Here is a 24,779-nt window from a genome sequence, read left to right as displayed (position 1 = left end):
AGTGGAGTGACAGGGTTTGAAGTCCCGGGTGATTTTAAGGCAGTTCTGGGAGGACTGGAAAAACAGAATTTATAACAATATTTCTTGACTGGTGAGCACGGTGAGGCGAGGGTCTTGAGGTGAGTATCGATGAGCAAGCATGTGGTCTGGATAAGAAAGTCAGGGGGCAGGGGCCGCCTGGGTGGCTCAGTCAGTTAAGTGTCTGCTTTTGACTCAGGTCATGATCCCAGGTTTCTGGGATCGAGCCCCTCATTGGGACTTCCTGCTCAGCTGGGAGCCTGTGTCTTCCTCTCCCTCTGCCCTCCCCCCAGCTCATGGGCGTGCACGTGCTCTCTCTCAAATGAATCGATAAAATTTGTAAAAAAAAGAGGAAGAAGAAGAGTCAGGGCACCTGGGTGGCTGAGTCCCTTAAGCTCTGTCTTCAGCTCAGGTCATGACCCCAGGGTCTTAGGATCAAGACCCGCCTTGGGCTCCCTGCTCAGTAGGGAGACTGATTCTCCCTTTCCAGCTCCCCGTGCCTCTGCTCTCTCTATCAGATGAATAAATAAAATCTTAAAAAGGAAAAAAAGAAAAAATTTTTAAAAAGAAGAAAGAAAATCAATCTGTAACCTACTGCCAGCCGCAAGTACTTCCTGGAGCGTGCAGCTGAATTGTTTCGCATAGTCCTGTTTTTTCCTAGCACAAAACCCAGAAAGTATGCTTTGTCCCAGTATTGTCTGGCACAGGAACGGTACAGTTAATTGGCATCAATTATAGTAATAGCCCATAGGATCATTGGAGAAATCAAGGGATTCATGTAGAATCTGTGCTTAAGACAACCTCTACCCAATAACATGTTTTTATTTATTTTTTTAAGATTTTATTTATTTGACAGAGAGACACAGCAAGAGAAGGAACACAAGCAGGGGGAGTGGGAGAGGGAGAAGCAGATTCCTGTCAAGCAGGGAGCCCCATGATGGACTCGATCCCAGGACCCTAGGACCATGACCTAAGCCAAAGGCAGACACTTAATGACTGAGCCACCCAGGAACCCAACATACTCGCTAATTAGGGAGAGGCAGGCCGTTCTAGAGCAGAATATGATAAGGCAGTTTTGCTAGGGTGACCAGTCCCCTGTTTGTCTTAGGCTGAGGGGGTTTCCAGGATCCGAACTTTCAGCTTTGAAACCAAAACATCTCCCCCCAACCATCCGCTGGCAACCACCCTTTTGCTTTCTGTCTATAGGAATTTGACTATTCTTGGCACCTCCTGTGTGTGGAATTCTACAATGTTTGTCTTTTTGTGACTTAGCAGAATGCTTTCAGGTTGCATTGATGTGGCATCTGCCAGTGTCAGAACTTCATTCCTTTTTAAGGCTGACTGGCACCCCACTGCAGGGCTACCCCGAGGCTTGTACAGCCAGCCATTCGTCTGTCAGTGGCTTCCACCTCTTGGTTATTGGAACTAATGCTGCCATCAACATGCATCAACGTGGGGGCACTTTGAAAAAAAAACAAACTTGAAGTGTGTTACATAAAGTTTGTTTACAAGTCACAGAGTACAAAGGAAGCCCTTAGTGAATAGAGAGTAGGGTCTCCTGAGTACCAAAGGCTCTATCCCTCAGCAAGCGTTTGCTAGATTTTAGCTTTGGGGTCCTCACTGAGGATGCTAAGACAGCCCTTTGGAAGCACCCCAGCTCCTCCTGGAGATCCTGCACGGGAAAGAAAAAGGCCCTGAGGGGATCATGCTGAGGGGAGAGTCTGAGATCCTAAACCAACCAGAGACACCCTTGGCATCATAGGTAGAGCTCTGCTTCCTTCATTTCTCTCTTCTGTTCAAAGGAAAAACTGGATCTGAGTGAAGAAATGCCCATAATTGGGGTTAAAAATAAAGCAACTGGCTTCTTTTCCAAAGAAATCATGCAGATGGCCAAGAGACTCATGAAAAGATGTCCGACATCACTAATCATCAGGGAAATGCAAATCAAAACCACAATGAGATATTACCACACACCTGTTGGAATGGCTAGTATCAAAAAGACAAGAAATAACAAGTGTTGGCAAGGATGTAGAGTAAAGCCCTTTTGCACAGTTGGTGGGAATGCAAACTAGTGTAGCCATTATGGAACACAATATGAAGCTTCCTCAAAAAATTAGAAATACTATGGGTGCTTGTGTGGCTCAGTTGGTTAAGCAACTGCCTTCAGCTCAGGTCATGATTCCAAGGTCCTGGGATTGAGTCCCATGTATGGGGATTCTGCTTCTCCCTCTGACCTCCTCCCCTCTCATGCTCTCTCTCTCTCAAATAAATAAAATCTTTTTTAAAAAGTATATAAAAAATAGAAATACCATATGATCCAGCAATTCCACTTCTGGGTATTTAACCACAGAAAACGAAAGCATCAATTTGAAGATACATGCACCCCTATGTTTACTGTAACATTATTGACAATAGCCAAGATATATAGGAAACAACCTAAGTGTCCATTGATGGGTTAATGGATAAAGAAGATCTCACACACACACACACACACACACACACACACACACAGATGGAATACCATTCAGCCATAAAAAAGAATAAAAGTTTTGCCATTTGCAAAGACATGGATGGCCCTTGAGGGCATTATGCTAACTGAAATACGATAAAGATAGCTACTGTATGATCTCACTGTATGTGGACCTTACAAAACAAAAATTAGAAAAAAATAAGCTCATAGATTAAGAGAATAGATTTGTGGTTTCCAGAGGTTGGAGTGAAGGGGGTCAAACAGTAGAAACTTCCAGTTATAAAACAAATAAGTCAGTGGGATGTGATGTACAGCTTGGTGGCCATAGCTAATAACACAGTATTGCATATTTGACAGTTGCTAATGGAGTAAGTCTTAAAAGTTCTCATCACAAGAAAAAATTCTGTGTGTGTAGTGGCAGGTGTTAACTAGACTTATTGTGATCATTTCACAATATATGCAAATTCTGAATCATGTTGTTTTCCTGAAACAACATAATATTGTATGTCAATTACACAGCAAAAAAAAAGGCAGTAGTCTGCAGCGTTAGACATCTCCCCGATTCCTCTTTCCCCAGATGGAGACCAACACCACTTGCCAACTTACTGAATTTCTCTGCTAAAGGCCTGGCGGGCACTGGCCCATGTAATTCTCACCACTGCCCTGTGAGGAGCTGAGGGTATTGCTACCTCCGCTTTCCAGACCAGGAAATTAAGGTTGGGAGGGGTTAGGTGCTAGCAAAAGGTCACACAGCAGAAGGGACAGGGGAGCTGGGATTCCAATGTGGGTTCACTGGGAGAGAACCACGGGCCTTTCTTCTTGGCCTCCTAAGTGTGAGCCATCAACTGCTGGGTGGGTGATCAGGTCTCCAAGATTAATGAGTCATCAGGACTCTCAAAGCACTATCTGAAGGTAAACAAGTCAGGATCACCTCCCGCTTAGGGTTTGTGAGTGAGTTTTCCTCCCTTGGGAGAGCAAGGGGGCAAATCTATACCTAAAGGAGCACAAGGCAGGGGCTCAGGTTTCTCCTGGGGCCACCTTGCTTCCAACCCCCTGGGGATCCTGGCTAGGTGCTATTCTCAGGAGGGTCCCCCCCACCCCGCTTGGCAGGGAAACTAGTGCAGGTTGACAGGACCTCCGGATGGAGGGAGAGCCCTGGGGGTACTCGGCTTAAGCCAGATCTGAACTGTTTACCTGGGTCTTGCTCCCCAGGCAGGAGGCCCCCTGCAAGGTCCTAGCTACACTGATCTTATCTCCTCCTGGGGAATTTTCCTACAGGGAGGTGGGAAAGGTCATCTGTGTGTCCCCCGGAGCCTTGAGTAGGCTGAATCCCATCTGCTGCAGAGAGGCTGTGGCAGAGGTCCTGGAGCCGCCCCGTGTGGTCCCAGAGCTCCACCCACTCGGGCCCCTGTGTCCTTCTAAGGCACACCAGGGAGTTCTGAGTGGGGGTTATCAATGTGGTACCTGTCCCGCCAGATAGCTGAAAATCATTGTCAGGTTTATTAAGCTCTCCTCTGGCAAGGTTCACTTGGCTCCAACTGGAACATGGGTGCAGGATGAGAAACTCCATCTCTGTCAAGGAGCAGGTCTGAAGGGCCACCTCTTCATAATCCATATACCGTATTTGCAATTTCTGCCACATCTGCATTCCACCAGTAGTGTTGCTTCAATTTTTACTTAAGTCTATTATTTTATTCCTTATTAATTTTTTTAAAAGTATCAACAGAGGTCCGTGGAACCAGTATCCATGTATTATACATAGAAAGTCACCATAAAGAAAAATAATGATGAACACTGTTGGCCACACAGATGAGCAACTTACACAGACACGCAATAACGCAGATCAGTTTCACCAACAGAAAGCTTCTGCGCAGGAGCTGGGCCGGGCGGTTCCATTTGTACGAATGTTGTGAAAAACAGGCAGGTGTAACCTACGCTCTTTGGGGAGGGAGGTAGTGACCTGAAAGGGAACGGGGGAGGGGGCTTCAGGGAGCCCAGAAAATTTTGTTTTCTGAGTTCAGAATTATCTGACTGCTGGTTTCACAGATCATTCAGTCTGTGCTAATTCGTGCAGTTGAACACCACTTATGGTGCTAAACTTCAATATTTAAAAAACTTAAAAGTCAGTGGAAACACAGTGAACCAGAGAAGGTGCTCATTAAAGTCTAGGGGAAAGGATGCTGGGCTAGGAGCTCTGAGCCCAGCACCACGGCTCCTTGTTGTCAAGAAGGAGGGTCAAAGGCCAGATTTCAAGTCTTAGCCCTTGGGAAGACACGGAAGGAGGCAACCTACCCTCGGCTCCAGGTAAATGGTTGCCGTAAGGTCTGGGTAGGGAGCTGGAGACAGTGAGTGCCCCGGCAGGTGGCAAGTAGAAGGAGGGGGCCTGGGGGACCAGTAGATGTCAGAGCAGGAGCCACAGTGCTGGGAGCTAGCCGGGTGGGGTGGGGGAGGTGCCCCAGGCCCCACGGGGGTTGCTGGCTTTGAGGACTCCTGGGTGTCTTGGAGCAACCAGGTCTTGGTTTTGGGCTGCTTCCGCACCAGCACCCGTATCTCAGGTCTGGCCTAAAAAGTGGGCTAATGCCTTCGCCCTCCCAGGGCTAGGCCAGCTGGTGGAAAGGATCCAGTTTCCCAGGTCGGTGCCACCTCCGTGCCCCCCATTCAGTCTAGATTCTCAAGCGCTTGGAACCTAAGGGATGCATCTACCTACCCTGGGCCTCAGCAGGAGGCCGCATAGACACTGCCTCCGTGGAAGCCCTGACTCTGTGGGAAGCCCGGAGAGCCCCCACCCCCAAGCGCTGAGCCAGAGCCTCTGGGGCGCCCTCCACCCCCGCTTGGGCGGGCCTCCTGAGGCTGCTTTAGTATTAAGCGTTAATGATTAAATCCGGGGTTCTCCATTAACCCTGCCGCCCGCCTTTGTCCCCAGGCCGCCTAGGAGCCTCCTCCTTTGAAATGCCACATAAAAATGATAGATGCCCTCTTCCTCCCTCCCGGGATCGGATCGCCAGGCCCTCTTTCCCTTTAAAGTTTAAGTCAGGCGCGCCCAGCTTAAGCACAGAAGCGCGAGGCCACCTGGGCCGTGCAGGCCAGGCACTGCCCGGACCAGAAGCAAGCGAAGGAGTGGGCTGCGCGGGGACTTAGCCGCAAGGATCTGACGCGGGAACCAGGGCAGCCCCCTCTGGCCAGATCACGCCCGGCTTAGGGCCGGCCCTGCCTCTCAGCCTGGGATCACGTGCACGGCGGTAACAGTAACACCCACCGCTGCAGAAGAAAGGTTGACCCGTCCACAGGGCAGAGCGCCGGAATGAGCATTGAATGAGAAAGGGTGTAGACACGGTTGGGTTGGTGAATTCCGAGTTCTGCACCACTGCCGCACAGAGAGGGGTCCAGGGACGGCGACACTGGCACCACGGGCGAGCTTGTTAGAAAGGCGGGATCTCTGGTCGCTGAATCAGAACCTGCGCTTTCATCAGATTCCCAGGCGACTGCTGCGCGCCCTGCAGTCGGAGAAGGTCGTCTTACCCGCATAACCAGAGGTGCTGGTCATAGGACTAACAATAAGGGCTAACACGTCTTGAGCGTTTGTCAGGGGCCAGCATCGTTCTAAGCACTTAGCATAATTGATTCTGTTTCATCTTGAAACGTGCCGGATAGACCATTTTGTGGATGCCAAGGTTGAGTGAGGTTCGGGGAGATGTGGTGACTTGCCACAAGTCACATGCGGGAGGATCAGAAGCCCGAGCTGGGACAGCGTCGCATATAAGCTCCCAGGCAGGAAGCCCTTCCAGTCAGCTTCTCTGCATGCGCCATATCAAGTTGGGGACTGTCCTTTGGATTAACCAGAGACGGACTCCTGGAGGCTAGGAGTGCACCCAGTTGAGATGAATGAGTCGGAACACACTTGGCCAGAGAGACACATGGTCCTGGAGGCCCCCACCTGCAGCCGCTCCAGACAGATGAGACCTCTCATCTCCACAGGCCAACATTTTGGCAGAAACACCAGCGTTCTGTGTAAGAACCCCCCCACCCCCACTCCTGGCAGACCTACCCCCACCAGGTCCACTGTGGCCCCACAAAAGGGTTAAATTAGGACTCAGCCACTACATAAATCTGTGTTTATCTGCTGCAAAGTAAGCTATTTAGGTTTCTGATTTACAATCCTCCGTTTTCATAAAAGTCAGTCATTCCCAGTAAAAGAATGTGGGTTAGATTTATAGGATCTGCGTTAGTCTTTAAAGCCCAAAGCTGGTCTATGACTCACTCCCTTTAATGTTTTTGCTCTAGTCCGGAGATATTCATGTGCAAAGAGAAAGATTCAGATCTCTGCCCTAAAAAATAAGACTTTTGGGGGGAACTAATTATAATGGCGTCAATTGTACTATGCTTGTAAACTTGCCCTCGGCAGGCCCCCCTGGAGCCTGTTTTCCAAGGGTTTTATTCCACAATAAAATGTGCTCTGGTTTGCAGCTTGGCATACAAGACCTCCAGTGGTATGAGCGCATGTTTTTTCCTACCAAATTATTAGAAATAAACAGCCCACCAGTGGAAGGGCAGAAAAATTATAAGCAAGGAAAATAAATCTTGGAATGTTTGCATTTGGTGCCTTTAATAAAATCGGTCACTTAGCCCAATGGCCCAACTGGCAAAATGGAGCCAGCCTGGTATTTTTATTTTAACTTGAGTTTGTGTTTTGCCAGTGTAAAACGGGGTCAAGGCAAGGCACCATGGAAAAAGGCTTTGATGTCTCCTTCAAAAATATTTTGCACTGTGACTTTATGGTATTTCGTGCCCTCCTCCCCCTCCCCACCCCCAGCCCCCAGCCTGATGAACTGCATGTCTAACTCATGACCATCACAAATAAAGCCATCCCAACAGTCCTCTTTCCGGGCCTCTCCCCTACCCCCATGAAGTCAGAGTTCAAGGCAGAATGCTTAATACACAATAAAAATGCTGATCAACATAATCAAATAGAATTAAAGAAGATGGAAGAAACTAGCCTTTTAAACTTTTTCCAAAGCCAACCCAAGGTAAGGGGCCCCAGTGCAAGCGGTGGGGAGGGAATGAAGGGCTCCCAGACTGGGCTTTGGGCCAGGTCCGGTCAAACTGGGTTAGGAGCGAAGGTTTGCCCGCGTGTGGAGAAGCGGAGAAGGAAGGGCTGAGAAGATGACGGAGAGTGATGAGCCCAGAAGGCAAGCAAGCTCTCCTTCACCGTCTGTGTGAGACGGAAGGGCGCGCTTCTCTGTAGTATCTGCGCTTCTCTGTAGAGAAAAGTGCGCTTCTCTGTAGACTTGAGTTGTGTGTCAGCGTGGGCACAGGAGAGAGAGCGCGTGGTAAAGCAACAGACTTTGAAGTATCTGCTCAGTCATGGGCAGGACGGGTTTCCTGTGTGCCTGCAAAGCGCAGGCTGAGGCCCCTCCAGACACATGGGTGCATGTGACCTGCCCTTGACTTTTTCCGAGACTAGTGCGGGAGCAGATGAGTTGGCAGAGGGTCTCGGAACAAGCAAGCAGCGCCCGCAGAACCTTCCAGATCGACCCTATGTGGCCCATTCATGTTTCAGTGGGGCTGCAACAAGGATCCCACCGGGCTTCTTCCTTAATTTGTCTGCACCTTCACCTGAGTGCCGAGCATTCTGGTAGGTAGGTCCTCCGGTGCTCTCGGAAATGAACAAGATATGGTTCTGGCCTGAGTTCTTGGCATGGAGAAGTATCCAGAGCCCTCCAGTAGGCCACAGAGAAGCAGATAAGGGCAGTAAAGAGAGGGAGAGAACATGCACAAATCCAGAAACCAGGGAAGGCTTCAGGGAGCAGGGGGCGTTTCTAAGCCTCTTGAGGACTCAGTTGTGGCTCACCGTGGAGAGGGGAGGAGTGAGGATAATCCAGAAAGAGAGAAGAATGAGAAGAAAAGAAGCTTAGCAGTAGGAAGGTTGGCCTGTTTGGAAGGAGGCAGGAGCTCTTAACAGGTGCTTCTTGGAACACGGGAGGAGACCAGAGGTTAGGAACAGGAGCCCAGGCCAGGACGAACAGTCCTGTGCACTCACTGAGGAAGCGGGACTCAGTCCTGCCAGTTACTGGAACCTTCCCTGACCCACCGAGTCTGCAGCTGTGTTCTTATTTGTGGCCCCAGCGTACCCAATCCCTCCCTCCGTATTACCGAACTTCTTACCCCACGGTGCAGCTCCCTGTTTGTCTCCCCTATTGGATCGTGAGCCCCCAGAGCCTTGTTCACTGTTCCAATCCTAACTCCTAACACGATATCTGGCACATAATAGATATTTAAGAAATATCAGATGCAGAATGAATGTACTGGGCTTTTCATGCTGATGAACTGAAGGCCGGCAGCAGGGACAGAGAACTTAGAGCCATTGGACTTTGGGTTTTGGGTAGACTGGAGCAGAACCAGGACGCAAGGATCTGTTGGTGTTGGCCCGCAGCTGGGGAGTGTAGTCATTGGAGGCAGGAAATAGAAGGGGTCAGGATGCAGAGAAGTTTGGAAATGAGGAAGATGAGTGAATCCCTGTGAATGAATGAATGAATGAATGAATGAATGAATTCAGTTAGGGATACGCTGCGTTTCAAGTGTGCTGTGCCTCTCAACAGAGGCTTTGCGGTAGTCAGTTAGAAATTTAGTATAGAAACATCTGCACAGTGAGCTCCAAGAGAGACAATGCAAAGAAAAATCCACAACTAGAGCCCAGGAGGTTGGCAGTTTTGGGGAGACGGAACATCAGACACTAAATCTGGAATTCCCTTTTCTGTGAACCCTTCTCCTCTACCTATTTGAGTTGAAATCAGTTTGGATTCACAGTGGGTTGGCCAATTTTCCTCTGATGTTGTTTTGATCTTAAACCCCCATAAATTGGAGGTCTCTCTAGGCATTTGAAGTGCACCCCTCCTCCAGCACATTGGGAAGTAGCCCAGTTGGCAGAAACCTTGAACTCTGTGTCACATTGTGATAAACAGCCCTGGATAATGCACAGGCCTCCACTCTGTATGCTCTGCACATTGGCTCTTTTGCAGGACACAAGCATTATGTACTGTGAGAAGCATCTAGAAGCAGGTGTTTTCTGCTCCCATGATGGAGCTGGTTGATAGGATCCATGGGTAATGAACTGAGGGATTATCCCTCTTATCCAGGGAGCAAGGAAATAGAAATACAGTTGACTACAGGTCAGAAATGACAGTGAGAGGGGCGCCTGGGCGGCTCGGTTGGTTAAGCATCTGCCTTCAGCTCAGGTCATGATCCCAGGGTCTTGGGATTGAGCCCCACATCGGGCTCCCTGCTTGACAGTGAGACTGCTTCTCCCTCTCCCGTTCCCTCTGCTTGTGCTCTCTCTCTTTGTCAAATAAATAAATAAAATCTTTTAAAAAAAAAAGAAAGAAAGAAAAGGGAACTGATAGTGAGGAAGCAAAATGGAGTGAATGGTGAATGGCCGGAGATGAATGTTTTAAAACAAGGAAAGATTGGCCTAACCTGAGCCTGGGAGGAGAGGGTGTTTCTGGAGATTCTGGGTAAGTGAGTCAGCAAGGAGAGGTGACAGACAAGACCCTGCCCAAGGAGCAACATCAGCGTAGACCCAGGGCCTCCACCTGAATGACCAGCCAGGAAGGGCCTGGTGTCCTTATTGGCAGGGGGTGGGGGAGCATAGAGCGGGTAAGAAGTGAGGGAAGGCTGTCCTGGACAAGGAATCCCACACGACTTAGAAAACAAGAGCTTTCCGTTAAGCTGACCTCTGGAACCTTCTGCCCAGGCCTCATCTCTAGCAAAACAATCTTTCCTCTGGGCAGATTATCTGGGGGTAGTGTGAGATTACTTGTTTACTCACCCCTGACCCTGAAGGGGAATACAGAACAGACTGTCCTCATCTCCCCAGTGGGGATGTCCAAAGTGCCCAGGGTGGCCTCAAGTATGTTTCCAATGTTACTCAAGAAGTTTCTGGAATCTGTGCCTCAAACCAGCTGCTCTGTTCTCCATGTCATGCTCTGGTCAGCAAAGGCTGCTGAGATGAACTGACCATCTTCTGCAGAGGATTTATTGACATTTCCAAGAGAAGACGTATTTTTACAGGAAGGATCCTTCCGGAAGTAAACAGCAGCGGCTCTTCTCAGGGGCCAGACCAGCTGACGTAGAGGCTTTGGCTGTTGGAGTGAGGTCACCTTAGCAGGATCTCCAGAGTCCCGGGGAACTTCTCCCTGGCAGGAATCATCGGCATATTTAAAGTAATTTAAAAAGGAATTTTTTTATACATACCATATAACTACCATATAAACCATTTTAAAGTGTGTGATTCATTGGTATTTAGTACGTTCACAACATTGTGCAACCATTACCACTATCTAGTTCCAGAACCTTTTCATCCCCCCGAAAGGAAACCATGTATGTATTAAGCAATCACTCCCATTCTATCTCCCCACAGCCCCTGAAAACCACTTATCTGCTTCTTGTCTCTATGGACTAGCCTATTCTGGACATTCCATATAGGTGAAGTCATATAATAGCAGTATGTGGCCACATCTGTCTGCCTTCTTTGACTTAGCACCCCTTTCCAGGGCTCATCTCTGTGTAGCATCTACCAGGACTTCATGCCTTTTAATTGCCCAGTGATATCACACTGCAGAGCCAGCACACGTTTTGTTCATCCTTTCATTCATTGACATACATTTGAGTTGCCTCCACCCTTTGGCTGTCGCGAATAATTCTACCAGTAAACATTCATTCTAGTTTTTATTTGAATGCTTGTCTTTAATTCTTTGGGATATATACCTAGCAATACAAGTGCTGGGTCATATGGCAAATCTATGTTTAACTTGTTGAGGAACTACTAGACTGTTCTCCGCAGTGGCCATTCCATTGGACATTCCCACTGGCAAGGAATGAGGGTTCCACTTTCTCTACATCCTCACCCATGCTTGGTTTTTTCATTTTGTTTCCATGATAGCCATCCTAGTGCGTGTACCTCACTCTGTTTTGATTTGCATCCCCCTACGGATAAGGATGGTAAGCGTCATTTCATGGGTCTGCTGGCCATATTTTCTTTGGAAAAATGCCTACGCAGATCCTCTGCCCATTAATTAATTGGGTTCTTTGCCTTTTTATTATTGAATTGTAACAGTTCTTCATATACTCTGGATATGAGGCTCTTCTCAGATATCTAATTTGCAGATGCTTTCTCCTGCTCTGTAGGGTGTCTTTTCACTTTCCTATTAGTGTTCTTTGATGAGCCAAAGTTTTTCATTTTGATGAAATCCATTTATCTATTTTTTTCCTTCTGTCAATTGTGTGTGTGTTTTGTTTTGTTTGGGGTTGTTTTGTTTTGTTTTGTTTTGGTCATCTACGAGTCTACTGATAAATCCAAAGTCACGAAGACTTGCCCCTAAGGGTTTTATAGTTTTAGCAGCTATATACTCATGTCTGACAGGAACTTTTTCTTTTTTCTTTTTTTTTATTTTTTAAAATATTTTTATTTATTTATTTGTCAGAGAGAGAGAGAGAGAGCACAAGCCGGGAAAGCAGTAGGCAAAGGGAGAAGCAGGCTCCCTGTTGAGCAAGGAACCCGGTGTGGGACTCTATCCCAGGACCCTGAGATCATGACCTGAGCCAAAGCCAGATGCTTAACCTATAAGACACTCAGGCATCCCTGACAGGAACTTTTTCAAGAGGTGTGTGCAGTGTTAAGGGAAACCAATGAGGAATGGAACAGGACCTTAGGGCAAGGCAGGCAGGGGCGCTGTTCCGATCTCTAAATCTGGGGACAGAAGAGGGAGAGAACCAGTGGAGCCGAGTCTGCAGCTGAAGAGGGGAAGGGACAGACTGCCAGGCGCCGTGTGCTCTGGGAGAGGGATGCACCCAACCACAGCCCACCACGGAGAGAAACTGGGGCATCTTCTCTGTTTTCTGATCTTGGCTGATACTTCCAATGGTTAAGCCCCACCAGAAAGGAAAGGACAAGGGAGACACTAGATGCAATTGCTATGGGTCAACCTCCAGGGGCACTGAGCAGTTTGGAGGAGGTGAGGAGTATAAAATCTGGGGGCGGGGGGGGGTTGGCTAGCGAGATCATAGCCTCCAAAGATCTGGTGGTCCTAATCCTCAGAGCCCATGAATACATTGCCGCTGTGCTTAAGGAGCTTGAGTTGGACTGATTGTTCTGGCTTATACGGGTTGGCATAATGTAATTACAAGAGTCCTTATAAGGGAGGGCAGGAAGGTCACTGTAAGAGTTTGAAGATGCTACTGCCTTGGGGATGGAGAAAAATGTCATGACCCAAAGAGTGTGGGAGGCCTCTAGAAGCTAAAAAGTCAAGAAAACAGATTCTTCCTTAGAACCTTCAGAAGGAACGTGGCCCTGAGGACTCCATAATTTTAACCCAATGAGACCCACTTTGGACTTATGACCTCGAGAACTGTAGGATAATAAATACGTGTTGATTTAAGCTATTAAGTTTGCAATAATTTCTTCTGGCAGTAATAACTAACACAGGAGGGGCAGGTGGCATTTCTGTGTCCCTCCCTCTGCCTGGAGAGACCTGGGGTCACCAGTCCTAGAAGGATTCCAGGCGACCATATTTACCTTCTCTGGGAAGACCACATTTCACAAGTCTTGGTCGCTGCTTTCTCTAGAGGGGAAGGCACCGTAACTGTCCTTGGTGATCATATTACCCAGAATTCACTCAGAGAGTAAATTTCCTCTGAGGGATAGAGATTCAGAGATTTAGTCTAGGAATTGGGTTTTACAGAATCTGGTGGAAAATTCTGTGCAAGGCTGTTGCCTCTGGTGTTGAGCCTGAAGTGGATTTTAGGTTAACCAAACCAGCAGTGAGGGAGGAAAGCTGATGTGAGGTGTAGGAGAGAAGGAATCAGCTGGAATCCACCAGGGGAGCTGGAACCCAAACCTGTCTCCCATGCAACTTTGAGGACATGGGTGCCCTGTCAGAGGAACTGGACACTGAGCCACAGAAGTCATAGACACCCAGTCCAGGACTTGAAGACATTGAAGGAGGAGCCCCAGAGGGCACTGACAAAGCTGCCGCAGACCAACAGAGTGCCCTATACCAACCTTCAAGAACATAACATGGCCGCTGCTCCATTGTGTCTCCCAAATTTCCTACAGATGTGTCCTGTGGTCAGTCTGAACGCAGAGCCATATAGAAAAGGGACTTGTGGGAATCATGGTTGAGCCTAGGTAGGTTAGTATGTTTCAAATCAGTGGTGTGAAAGGGTAAGCATTTATTAATGCTTTGCGGACCCCCGCTCCGTTATGTCATTCAATCACCTTGTGATTATGTCTGTTTCACAGGCAAGGAAACCACAGCTCAGGAGGACAGACCTTCCCACATCATGTAGCTACTCCAAAGAAGATACACAAATGGCCAATAGGAGCATGAGAAGATGCTCAGTGTCCTTATCTACTAGAGATAGAAAAATCAAAACCACAGTGAGAGGCCTTTTCACACCCACTAGGATGGTTGTAATTAAAAAAAGAAAAAATAGATGGACAAACCCTGTACTGGGAAGGCTGTAGAGAAGTCGCAACCTCCGTGCACAGCTGGTGGGAAAGTAAAGTGGGACTACTGCTTTGAAAAACAATCTGGCAGTTCCTCAAAATGTTATATGCATTGAGTTAGCATATGACCCAGCCACTGGACTTCCAGGGACAGGAGAAATAGAAGTGTATCCAAGTGAAATGTAGCACGCAAATGTTTTTAGCAGCCTTATGTGCCATAGCCGAACAATGGAGCCAACCCAAACGTCTGTCAATGAATAAATGGGTAAATGTAAGATGGCATATCAGTGCACTGGAATATTACTCAGCCATAGAAAAGAAGGGAGAAGTGACAGGCAACAACGTAGAAGAACCTTGAAAAAATGAGGCTACATGAAAGAAGCCGGACACAAATGGCTGCCTAAGGTACAGTTCTCTCGACATGAAACAACTATCGCCGGCAAATCTGTGGAGACAGAGAACGGACTAGTGGTTGCTTAGGGCTGAAGGGTTAAGGATGAATGGAGAACAACTGCTAATGGGCAAAGGTTTTTTCACTTGGGGTAATAAAAATGTTCTACAATTGATTGTACAGATAATAGCACAACTCTGTGAATGTACTAGAACCCAGCGGACTGTGTGTACAAATTACATGGGTGGATTGCGGGCTGCATGTATCTCAACAAAGCTGTTTTTAAAAAATCATGCCAGGGTGCCTGGGCGGCTCAGTCGTTAGGCATCTGCCTCAGGCTCAGGTCATGATCCTGGGGTCCTGGGATCGAGCCCTGCATCGGGCTCCCTGTTCAGCAAGATGCCGGCTTCTCCCTCTCCCGGTCCTCCTGCTGTGTTCCCTCTCTCTCTCCCTCTGACAAATAAATGAAATAATTAAAAAAAAAAATCGTGCCACACACAGTAAGCCAAGCACAGAAGCCAGCCAGGGTTGTCCTGACTCCAAAACCGTGCTCCCCCTCAGGAAAAGCAGATTCCCTAACTGAGTAGGAGGGTCATCCAGTGAGCTTGTCACACAGATTCCCCGGCCCACTGTGTCCAGTTGAGTCGAGGCAGTGAGGCTGGGAGTGGGGTGGGGGCTGCTCCATGCTTAAAAACATCCCACTGGGTGGAGGGCAGGTGGTCTGTGGCCGCGGCTGGACAACCACGGTCCCTGGCTCTGCGTCTCACAGCTCGCCACGGACCTTCGTCGGTGAGCACGTGGGTGAGCAGAGGGAAAGGAAGGAAGCAGAAAGGGAGACACACGGAAGCTCATGGACTGGGAGGTGTATCGGAGGGAGATGCTGTGGGGGGCCGGGTCAGAGAGCCGCTCAAGGGAGGGCACATCAAAGAGAAAAGGAACGTCAGAGGTGTGTGGAAATTTCTCCAGAGGGGAGAGAGAACAAACACATCCTGGTCAAGTTTGCCACCTGCCTGGGTCTTCCGGAATGACTCGCTTCACGCTCAAGTGTAATCCTTGAAAGGAAGAGAATTTCAGCGAACTTGAGGCGACCCATTCTCTGGGGCTTCTTTTTGAAGAACTAATCTGAACAAGCTTGGAAAGCACCCAGCGGTGGTTAAATTTCAATCTTTTTGTGCTGTTACATCTTTGTTCCCTTTACCTTCTCCTTGAAGTGGAAGTGATTGATGCTTGAGTAACTTCGGCTGTTGAGTAATGTTTATTCAGACCGCAGGGGAACCAGATAGGGTTTAAGAACGAGGTGGGCACGTTTCCTTTGAATGGCACAAGTTGAGGCTTTGAAAGTCAAGTGTATTCCCAATTGCACAGTATAATAACGAGAGAGGGGCCAGTGGGTAAAAAGTCTCCTGCAGACAGTCCGTGTGCAGAACTCAAGTGCAGCTCAAACACTATCCCAAAGCCACCTGAGTCGAAGTCCCGGGTCATAAATATTGACTGGGGCCTGGAACGTTCTGAGGATATCTTAGGTCTTGCGGTGAGCACTTTTGACCTCGGAACTGGAGGGCTTTGTAAAGAAGCTTCTGAGGCTGTGAGGAAAGAGGCAAGTCCTGTTTGCATATTTCAGACCTTCTGCAGGTAGTGGTGGTCCCAGCCCCACCTGGCACCTCAGGGGTCTGCGGAGACTAGCGAGAAAAAGGAACCTCCCCTGAGACACCCGTGATGATGGTGATCGCCTCCGGAGGAGCCCCAGCACCTCCATGTGTGGGCTCCTTCCTGTCCCTTGGCTCCAGTGGGCCAGCGGTACAGCCAACAGGGCTCAGACCCGTCCAAAACACACCCAAGGATTTGGCTTGGCACGCTATTATTTGATCTTAAAATCCAAAAATATGCAAGCAAAAGCGGGAAAGAGTAATTGTCCTCATTTTGCTAGGGTGGTCTAATACTTGAAGTTGGTCCTCTTTGAACCTCCGGGTTGGAGATGGGGCGAGAGCCCTACATGCTCCAGGGAAGCAAAGTTAAGAGTTTTCTGAGCTCTCGGTTTGGGCTCCATTGATAAGCGTTGGTGGTGCTGGAAACGGCCCTCTCCTTCCGGGGGGCGCTGCAGCGGTGGAGGGAAGAGCTGAGGGCCTCTGCCTATTCTCCCCAAGAGCTTCCAGAAGGAATGCCCCCCGGCACCAGCTTGAGTTTAGCCTGGGATGCCTGTGTTGGGCTTCTCACCCACAGAACCGTGAGACAGGCTAGTGTTGTTTCAAGCCAGGACATTGGGACTATTTGTTACCTCACCAACAGAAAACTAATATACGGGTTAGGATCATGGGTGTACGAGTTCTTTGACAAGTGCTGTCTAGATGGAAACTGGAAGGGTCCCTGTTGCTCAGAGGCCAGGAGGGCTGGGGACGTCCGCCGAGTCGACACCACATCCCCACAGATGAACGTGTCAGACTCGCCCTCCCTCTTTGTTTAGGCTCCTCTCCGGATGGAGAAAACTCGAGGAGACCTCGGTGTCCAACGTCACCCCTCCTGCACCCACTGAGGCACGTAACTTCGTCCCCAGCAGAGGGGAGGGCCACGGGACAGCTGGGGTCCTTGGCCTTAGCCAGAGGTTCTCAACCCTGGTGTCACATTAAAAGCACCCAGAGACCTTTGGAAGCCTGCCAGTGAGCGGGCCCCCACCTCGGAGACACCGATTGGCCTGGTCTGTGGGGCGGCCTGGCCCCGAGCATCTTGTAAACACTCCGGCAGCAGCGGCCAGTATGGGGAGAGCTTGCGGGGGGCTGGGGAGAGCTGGAGAGAGCTGGGGGGTGCTGGGGGGCTGGGGGGAGCTGGGGGGCTGGGGGGAGCTGGCCAAGAGAAGCCACCTCACTCATGGGCCATGCGGGAGAGTCGTCCCTCTCACTCTGGGGGACTCCGGTGTCCGATTTCTCCAGCCCCTGCAGCCTGGCTGGCGTCAGTTTGCCCGCTAAGCCAGCTCCTCCCAGACAGGCAGGCTCAACCATAAATTTTAATTCAAAACTTTTCCTTTTTATTATTTTCAAATGCTCAAGGCCCTCAATGCGATGCGAAATTTCTCCCCTGCTCTGACCTGCAGAAGAGCAGGGTTTCCCTGCCAGTTCCCCTTCCACAAGGGGTGCCCCCTGCCCCCTGCACACATACACATGAAACTGGTGATTCTTTGCATTTGTGGATACTGTTCCAGCGCGACGCCAGTGACTTCACCCAGCTAAACTCTTCGTGTGGCGGCTCCTTCTCTGGGGCCAAATGGAAAGCAAATCCGGATAATCGTGGGTAATGTCAGTGCGCCGGCAGGGGCTCAGGACTCCGCCTGCACGGGCCGCCTCCTCAGGGAAGCCCAGGAAACTTGTCCAGGCACGAATGGCCGCTGCTCCATGGCCCATGAGCTCACCTGCATGCCTGGGCCGTTGTGTGTCTTGACTGCGCGCCTGAAGCCGCCGTGTGCCCAGCGGGGACCGAGCGCTTCCCACCTGGCCTCCGGCCTGGAGTACAGGAAAACCTCAGCGGAAGGCTTGCGTCGCACCTAGAGACAGTTCCTGGTTTGCACCCCCCAACCCATCCTCTGGGGTGCGAGCCCAAGCATGGGATGGTCCGTCCTTGAGATCACGCTGCCCCAGGGAGGGACCACTGTTGGCCCAGAAATCCTGGGGAAGTCACATTGCTCTGGTGAGCCAGAGAAATCGGATCCAGTGGGTCCAGGGCCTGAGGTTCTGTGTTCCAAACAAGCCGGTCGGGGGCTGCTGACGCTGCCTGCTCTGGGGTGAACCACACTGAGGGACAGTAAGGCCTGGGGTGGTGGTGGGGGGGAGGGGTCGGCTCTGACCGGCTCTAGAGCTGGGTCCCAGCCCAGCTAGAGCTTCCATGGAAACATCTCTAGTGTAGAGGCGGGAAGAGGAGCCCTAGAGTGCATGGAGGGATGCACAGCGGTGTGACCCCGCACGCTGTGGCTCGCGGGTAGCAATGATGTTGCCAAAAAGCCATCAGCAGAGGCGGCCTCCCTCCTCCCTGCCCTCCTTGCCAGACTCTACTGTGCAGCAGGGAAACCAGAGTCTGTTCCCTTGTCGGCTCGCTCTGTGGCTCCCGGAGGCTAGGCCATCCTCTCCCAGAGGCTGAAGCAACCCTCCATCAGGGGATGGACCACCTGTCCGGCCTGAGCCCCTGGCTGGCATCCCACCCGCTCTCAGGCCCGAGCCCAGGGACACCCCGTCATCTCAGACCCCCGGCCACAGACACTTCCTCTGTGTGGTCTCCCCAACTTCGGCTAGAACTCTTGTGCTCTCCGGGTCTCAGAATGCTCGTGCCCCTGCCCATCTCTGGAGCTTTCCTTGGGGTGCTGTCCCTGTCTCCCCTGCCAGCCTCTGGGCACCTCAAGAAGACCACCCGCCAGGCCTGTGGCCAGCATCCAGCCGACGCCTGCTCAAGACGGAAATCCTAACGAGACAGGGAAGTGCCACCTGGTTTAGCTCAACGGGGCCCAGCGGGCAGGGTGGAGAGTTACTGCCCGGAGTGGAGGGGATGTCCAGCTCTCACGCTCACTCTGACACTCCCCCTGCTCCTTCCTCAAGGAAGAAGCCCCATGTCTGCAGCCAGCCCCATGAGCGGGGCCAGTTGGTGGGAACCTGATGCTGAGGGTCCCTTGACGAGGATGCGTGTCCCCAACAGTGAGGCCAGACCGCTCATGTTGGAACACGTCTCTGTATGAATACTGAAGTCAAGCGAAGCGAGGGTGGATTCTCAATGTGAAATGGTCTGTAGGCGTTAAATTCAGCAGGAATTCCTTGTAGTTTTTTCACTCCCTCTCTTTGAAGGAGGGGTGTGGCTTAAGACTTTCCGTAGGGTCCGGGTCCTAAGTAAGCCCAGTCCCTCTAGAGGTCCTGCAGATACCCCCAGGCTGGAGATCGGGGGCCGGGGGGCTGTGGGGGCTCAGGGGCAGGGAGGGAAGCCTTTTCTCCTCTTCCGTTGTCTTCTCAGTGGAGCAGCAATGTGCCCGTCTAGAGCAGCTAGTGGCTTCTCTTTCCTGCCTCCGAGCTGACCTCTTCCTCCAGCTCCTTCCTCTCCCAGGGGGAAGGGAGGGAGTTCCCTTCAGGGTAGCTCAAGCCAGGAGCTCAGGGACAGCGGAGGGGAAGTCATGACCAAGAAATCAACATACTGTTTGACAGCGGCCCTCCGGGGGCGATTATACAACTGATCCTGGGTGTTGTACAGCCCAAAGCCCCTTCCAGGGGCCTGGCTGGTGCTGGCCAGAGTGCTCATGCCGGGGGGCCTGTCCGCCCGCACCCCACCCGCAAGTGTATGAGTCCCTCTAACCCCAGGTGTCTTCAATGCCCGGCCCCTGCCCGGCGCCCCAGGAAACACACCTGCAGCCGCAGCCTCCTGACCTGGGCTGGGCCAGGCAGGTGCGTGCTCCCGGCGCCCCGCCACTCCACATCCCACCGCGCCTCACCTCCGGGCTTGCTCAGACAAGCCGCTACCCCCATCCCCCACCAGCTCCGGATGCCCAAACAGAGGCCTCTCCCTCTCCTCAACTGGGCGTAATTGCAACCTGAATGTGTGAGTCGGGAGGGTCCAGGGAGAGCATGTTAACAAGCCAGGAGGCTCCTGCTCTGAACGCTTTGGCAGTGAGGACTCGGGCACCGTGCGTAAGGCCGAGAAGCAGAGACAGTGTAGGGACGGAGCTAATTAAGCTGTAAACCATGCCCAGAGCCCCAGTGCATTTGTAATTACGCTCTCTGATCTCAGAAGCCCCTCGGGCACTCTGGGAGAGCTTGGGGTGGGGGCGGAAGGGGGAGCCGATGATTGAGAAGTTCATCAGGGCTTTGAGAATGGATTTTCATGAAACTGACATTTACACCGTTCTTGGAGAATCTGCTCCCTGAAAAGAACCATAAACCATGCCTAATTCTGCCACGTGATCCGAGGAGCTCCAATCGGCCGGCCCCAGGGGGTCCTGACTTGTTTTATGTAGGTCAGGGGACCCCTGTGTGGTATGATTTTGGAAGCCCCCCCCCCCCCCGCTCCTGCCCACGGAAATACCCCAGCTCAGCGCACTGGTGCTGAAAATCGTATAGCTGTTTAATTCTGGTGCTTTTAACATTGCCAAAACCCAAACACAGTGGCTTGCCTTCCCCAACGCTGCACCTCAGTGGGAAGGAGAGCAACCCAGTCTCAAGGATGGAACCTCGCTGCGGTAGTCCCAACCTGTCCTTTTTTTTTGAACAGTCAACAAATCAAAACACGATCTAATACTTAGGTCTGATTTTTTCCTGTGGGTAAACTGAGGGCCGGATAGAGCCGGGGACCTCGTTCGAGATCACACAGGCAGAAAGGTGGCAGAGCGGGAACGGCAGCCAAGTCTGGCTTCAAATCTAGCAGACTCTGCAGTTTCTAAGAAGCTGAGCGAAAAAGAAGAAGCTGGAATGCTGAGGATTTGTCAAGCATCGTCCTGCAGAGGCCGGGACTGGGGAAGGGTTCGATCCACAAACGGCAGGAGCCCGAAGTCGGCTCCCATGATCACCTTTGGTCATTTTTCGATTTGTTGACTGTTAGAAAAAATCCAGGTTGGGGACGTAGCCTTGCTACAAAGGATAAATTACAAGCAGAAACTCTCACGCCGATACGCTGGCATCTGTTAAGCCCATCCTCTCGCGCAGCAACTGGCCCTGCGGACAACTGACTCGGGTCTGGGCTGAGCACAGGCTCCTCCAGAAACCCCTTTCCCCAGACAGTCCCACAAAACTAAATAGCAGCAGCTCATCTGGGCTCAACCTTTGAAGAAAACCAGATAATACTGGGCTCAACCCAGTTTAGGCAGCGACTATTTCTTCTAAAAACAAAGAAGGAGACAGACAGAATTCCTGCCTGAATCCGTTCACCCTGCCCCTGCGGCCAAGCCCCGGGAATTCTGCCCTGGCGGGGAAGATTCAGACAGACCTCAGCACTTTTCTGAGAAACGGGGATTTGGGCCAGAATCTCCTCCCATGATTCTGGTTCCCAGAGTGGCCACAAGGCACGTCAGCGGGAGCCGGCCCTCCAGAGCCTTCCAAGTCCCCGGAGCAAAGCTCGGGAATCTTGAGACTTTTTTCTATTTTTACTACAAATCATAAAGGAGAAACAACTAATTTTTCATCAAGCTTTACTGTGAATTGAAGAGTTGAGGAACACAGCCCGGTCCCTGGCATCAAGTAAGCGCCCCCAAAGTTGTCATTATCAAAAGAGTACGTTTCTGGCTATCAAGGTAGCTCTCTCATTGTAAACAAACTTGTAAAACCCTGAGACGTACAAAGATGTCATTAAACTCATCTATAATCCAAACTCCCAGACACGGCACCTTGTGGATCTATCTCCTTCCAGATCTTTTTCTACCTGTAAACTCAATGTATCGATCATATAGACTTGGTACGTCGATATCACACACCGTAAGTGGAACAGATCTACTCGCAAAGATGGGATCGCGGCGTAGGTGCTGTTTGACTCCAGTTCCGCTGTGCGTCATTCCATAAGCCCCTCTTGGTGGTAACAAGCATTCTGTAATAACATAACAGCTCTCCGATGAGCATCCTTGCACAAGGACGCACATCCTTGTCCAGCCTTCAATCTCTTGCCTGATGATTTTCTCTGGATAATTCCCAGCAATTGGGCTGTCAAGAGTTAAAGATTTTAGGGACGCAGTGTCCAACTGTCCTCCAGAAGGAGCACACCAGTTTCCCTCCCAACATCTTTTCGGGTGTCAACAACACCTTGACACGCATTGATCCTCACTATTCATGGGTTCTGAGTTTTTGTATTCACAAGAATTGGTCCAGAAAGTCTCTATAGAGAAGACAACCCAAACTTTTTATCTTTTCACCTGTGATCCCCCTGGTACATAGTAAACACTCAATAAATGCAGTGCATCTTGGATGAATGGGAAGAAAGTCAGAGGTGGTTATACAGTTTGGACCCCGGGTCAAGATCCTGGAGTTTTTGTTTTCTCTTTTTTTAACCGGTATCTTTCCCTGTCCTGCCTTCAGCTGGTTCTCACAGGCATCTCTCGGAGGCAAAAACACCCCTCCCAGAAAAGCAAACTCCAGATGTCACCCTTGATCTTTTACCACTCATTAAATCGTAAGGCCACCAGTGGCATTGATGTAGCATGGATAATCGTATTTTCCCAACTGAAAAGTAGGAAACAATGATGTTATCTGATTTATAAATCTATTTATGTGGAAGAAGAAAAATATTTGCAGAAGAATAATATTTTGTGACACGTGAAGATTATGCAGAGTTCAAATTTCAGTGTCCATAAAAATGGGGTTGGAATGCAGCCACGCCCATTTGTTCTCGATCGGCTATGGCTGATTCCTCTGTATTACCACGGAGTGGAGTAGTAGCTATGGGAAAGGGACAGCCCCAAAACCTAAAATATTTACTCCCTGGCCCTTACAGGAAAGTTTGCCAGCTTCTCGCCTAGAGGTAGGCTACTTGGTGACAGCATACTTTAATTGTATGTGTGTGCACACAGAGACACGAGTAGTGCAAAAACGCTTTTGTTGAGAAAAGCGGTCCTCCAACTACTTGGCCTCAGAATCCTTTTCCATCTTGAAAAACACTGCAGACCTAAGAGAGCTTTTGCTAAATGTGGGTTGTATCTATTGATATCTGCCGTATTTGAAATTAAATCTATGAAGCACTTAAAAAATGATTAATTCACTGAAAATAACACAATAATCCCACATCATATTAATATATGTACCACATTTTTAATGAAAACAAAAAAAAAAACCCTATATTTTCCAGAGCAAAAATGTCAGTGGAGAGGAGTGGCATAATTTTAAGTATTTGCAAATCTCTTTGAAATCTGGGTAAATAGAAGACAGTGAGATTCTCATCACTCCTTCTGGGGTCACTCCATTGAAACCTAACATGTGACACAGCCTGTGGAAAACTCTACCATGAGGGCAAAAAAAAGAAAAATAACATCTTAGTAGTACTATAAAGAATAGTTTTGGGGCGCCTGGGTGGCTCAGTGGGTTAAGCCTCAACCTCGGGACATGGCTCGGGACATGGTCCCAGGGTCCTGGGATCGGGCCCCGCATCGGGATCTCTGCTCAGCAGGGAGCCTGCTTCCTCCTCTCTCTCTCTGCCTGCCTCTATGCCTACTTGTGATCTGTCTGTCAAATAAATAAATAAAATCTTTAAAAAAAAAAAAAGTTTTGACATAGTGGATCCTCTGAAAGTTTCTTGGCGAACCCCAGGGAGTGCCTGGGCCACACTTTGAGAACTACTGGTTTAGAAACAGTGTTCGCAGGATGAAGTCTCTGTAAGAGGGCTGACTGAGCTGGAGCCAAGAGCACACCTTTGCCCCTGCTCCCAACAAGGTAAGCAGAGTCTCAGAGATGGAAAAGGTTAGGACAACCCGGGCTATCCCCTCACACCTGGGCTGGGGACAGCTGCTCACTTGCAGCCCCAGCAGCCAAAGTCGTGAGAGAAGCAGGCAGGGCTACAGAGGTGACCGCTCCTCCTCCCCCGGTCCCAGCCTTTCCACAGGCTTCCTCCGTCTTCCTCCTGATTTCTCCTCCTCTCTACCCTCTCCATGAGCTGGGGGAGAGAAGCCAGGTGACACGCCACCCTTTGTGTCATTGGGGAGGACCAGGTCAGTTCTCATTTGCATTTCCCACGGATCCTTCCTTCAGCCGGGGGGGCCCTTCCCCAGAGCCTGCACGCCAGTCCCTTCCTGGGGCTCCCCAGGCGCCAGCTGCACTAGCATCTTCACGATCCCAACTTCTCTCACATGGTACGTGAGAGTCAGTCGATTCCCCGGCTTGCTTTTTGCTCTTTTTTCATTTTTAAATTGTTGTTACTATTGTGCAAAGACAGCACAGTCTGTCTACGGACCCTGAGCACAGAAGTAAAGTGTCCTGAGCACAAAGGGGAGGTCTAAGACGGGCTAGAAGCAGATTGCTGCTTCCAACTCGGCGGGATTCTGATGAGAGTGTGAGTCTGCCTGTACCGTCCACTCACTGAGTACCAAGTAGAGTGTCAAGCCCTTGAGACCGCAGATTGCACACCCCGCCATCTGCTTTTCCCCTTTCCTTTCCTTCTAGAAGCCACGTGGCTTCCCAGTATAGAGACAACATCTACGTGCCTCCTTTGTATCCAGGTGTGGCCTCAGGACTAATGTTGGGTCAGTGAGAGGTACAGATGAGCCTGTGCCTCTGTTTCTCTCTCCCGTTCCTTCCTGCTAGCCGCAGTGAGGTTCTGATGACTCCGGGCTTGGTGACCATAGGGGGCCGAGCGGTGGAAGCAACTTGTCGAAGGAGTTGGAGCGACAGGTGAGAAGGAGCCTGACAGTGGGAATACACCAGCCTGGATGGCCTGGCCATCGTCTTTAGAAGGAAATAACTATCTTTCTT

General features: G+C 50.3%; 1 long non-coding RNA gene across 1 annotated transcript; it reads left to right on the top strand.

Annotated features, from left to right (window-relative positions):
- The first annotated feature begins 2,949 nt into the window (after positions 1-2,949).
- On the top strand, positions 2,950-14,559 carry LOC116572658. The gene is made up of 2 exons (XR_004278461.1): positions 2,950-8,120; positions 13,782-14,559. It is a non-coding gene; the product is annotated as an uncharacterized LOC116572658 (long non-coding RNA).
- Positions 14,560-24,779: the final 10,220 nt, after the last annotated feature.

This window comes from Mustela erminea, chromosome 14, assembly GCF_009829155.1.
Source record: "Mustela erminea isolate mMusErm1 chromosome 14, mMusErm1.Pri, whole genome shotgun sequence".
NCBI lineage: Eukaryota > Metazoa > Chordata > Mammalia > Carnivora > Mustelidae > Mustela > Mustela erminea.
Note: the sequence above shows the minus strand (reverse complement) of the source record. Positions and strands in the feature narration are given on the sequence as shown.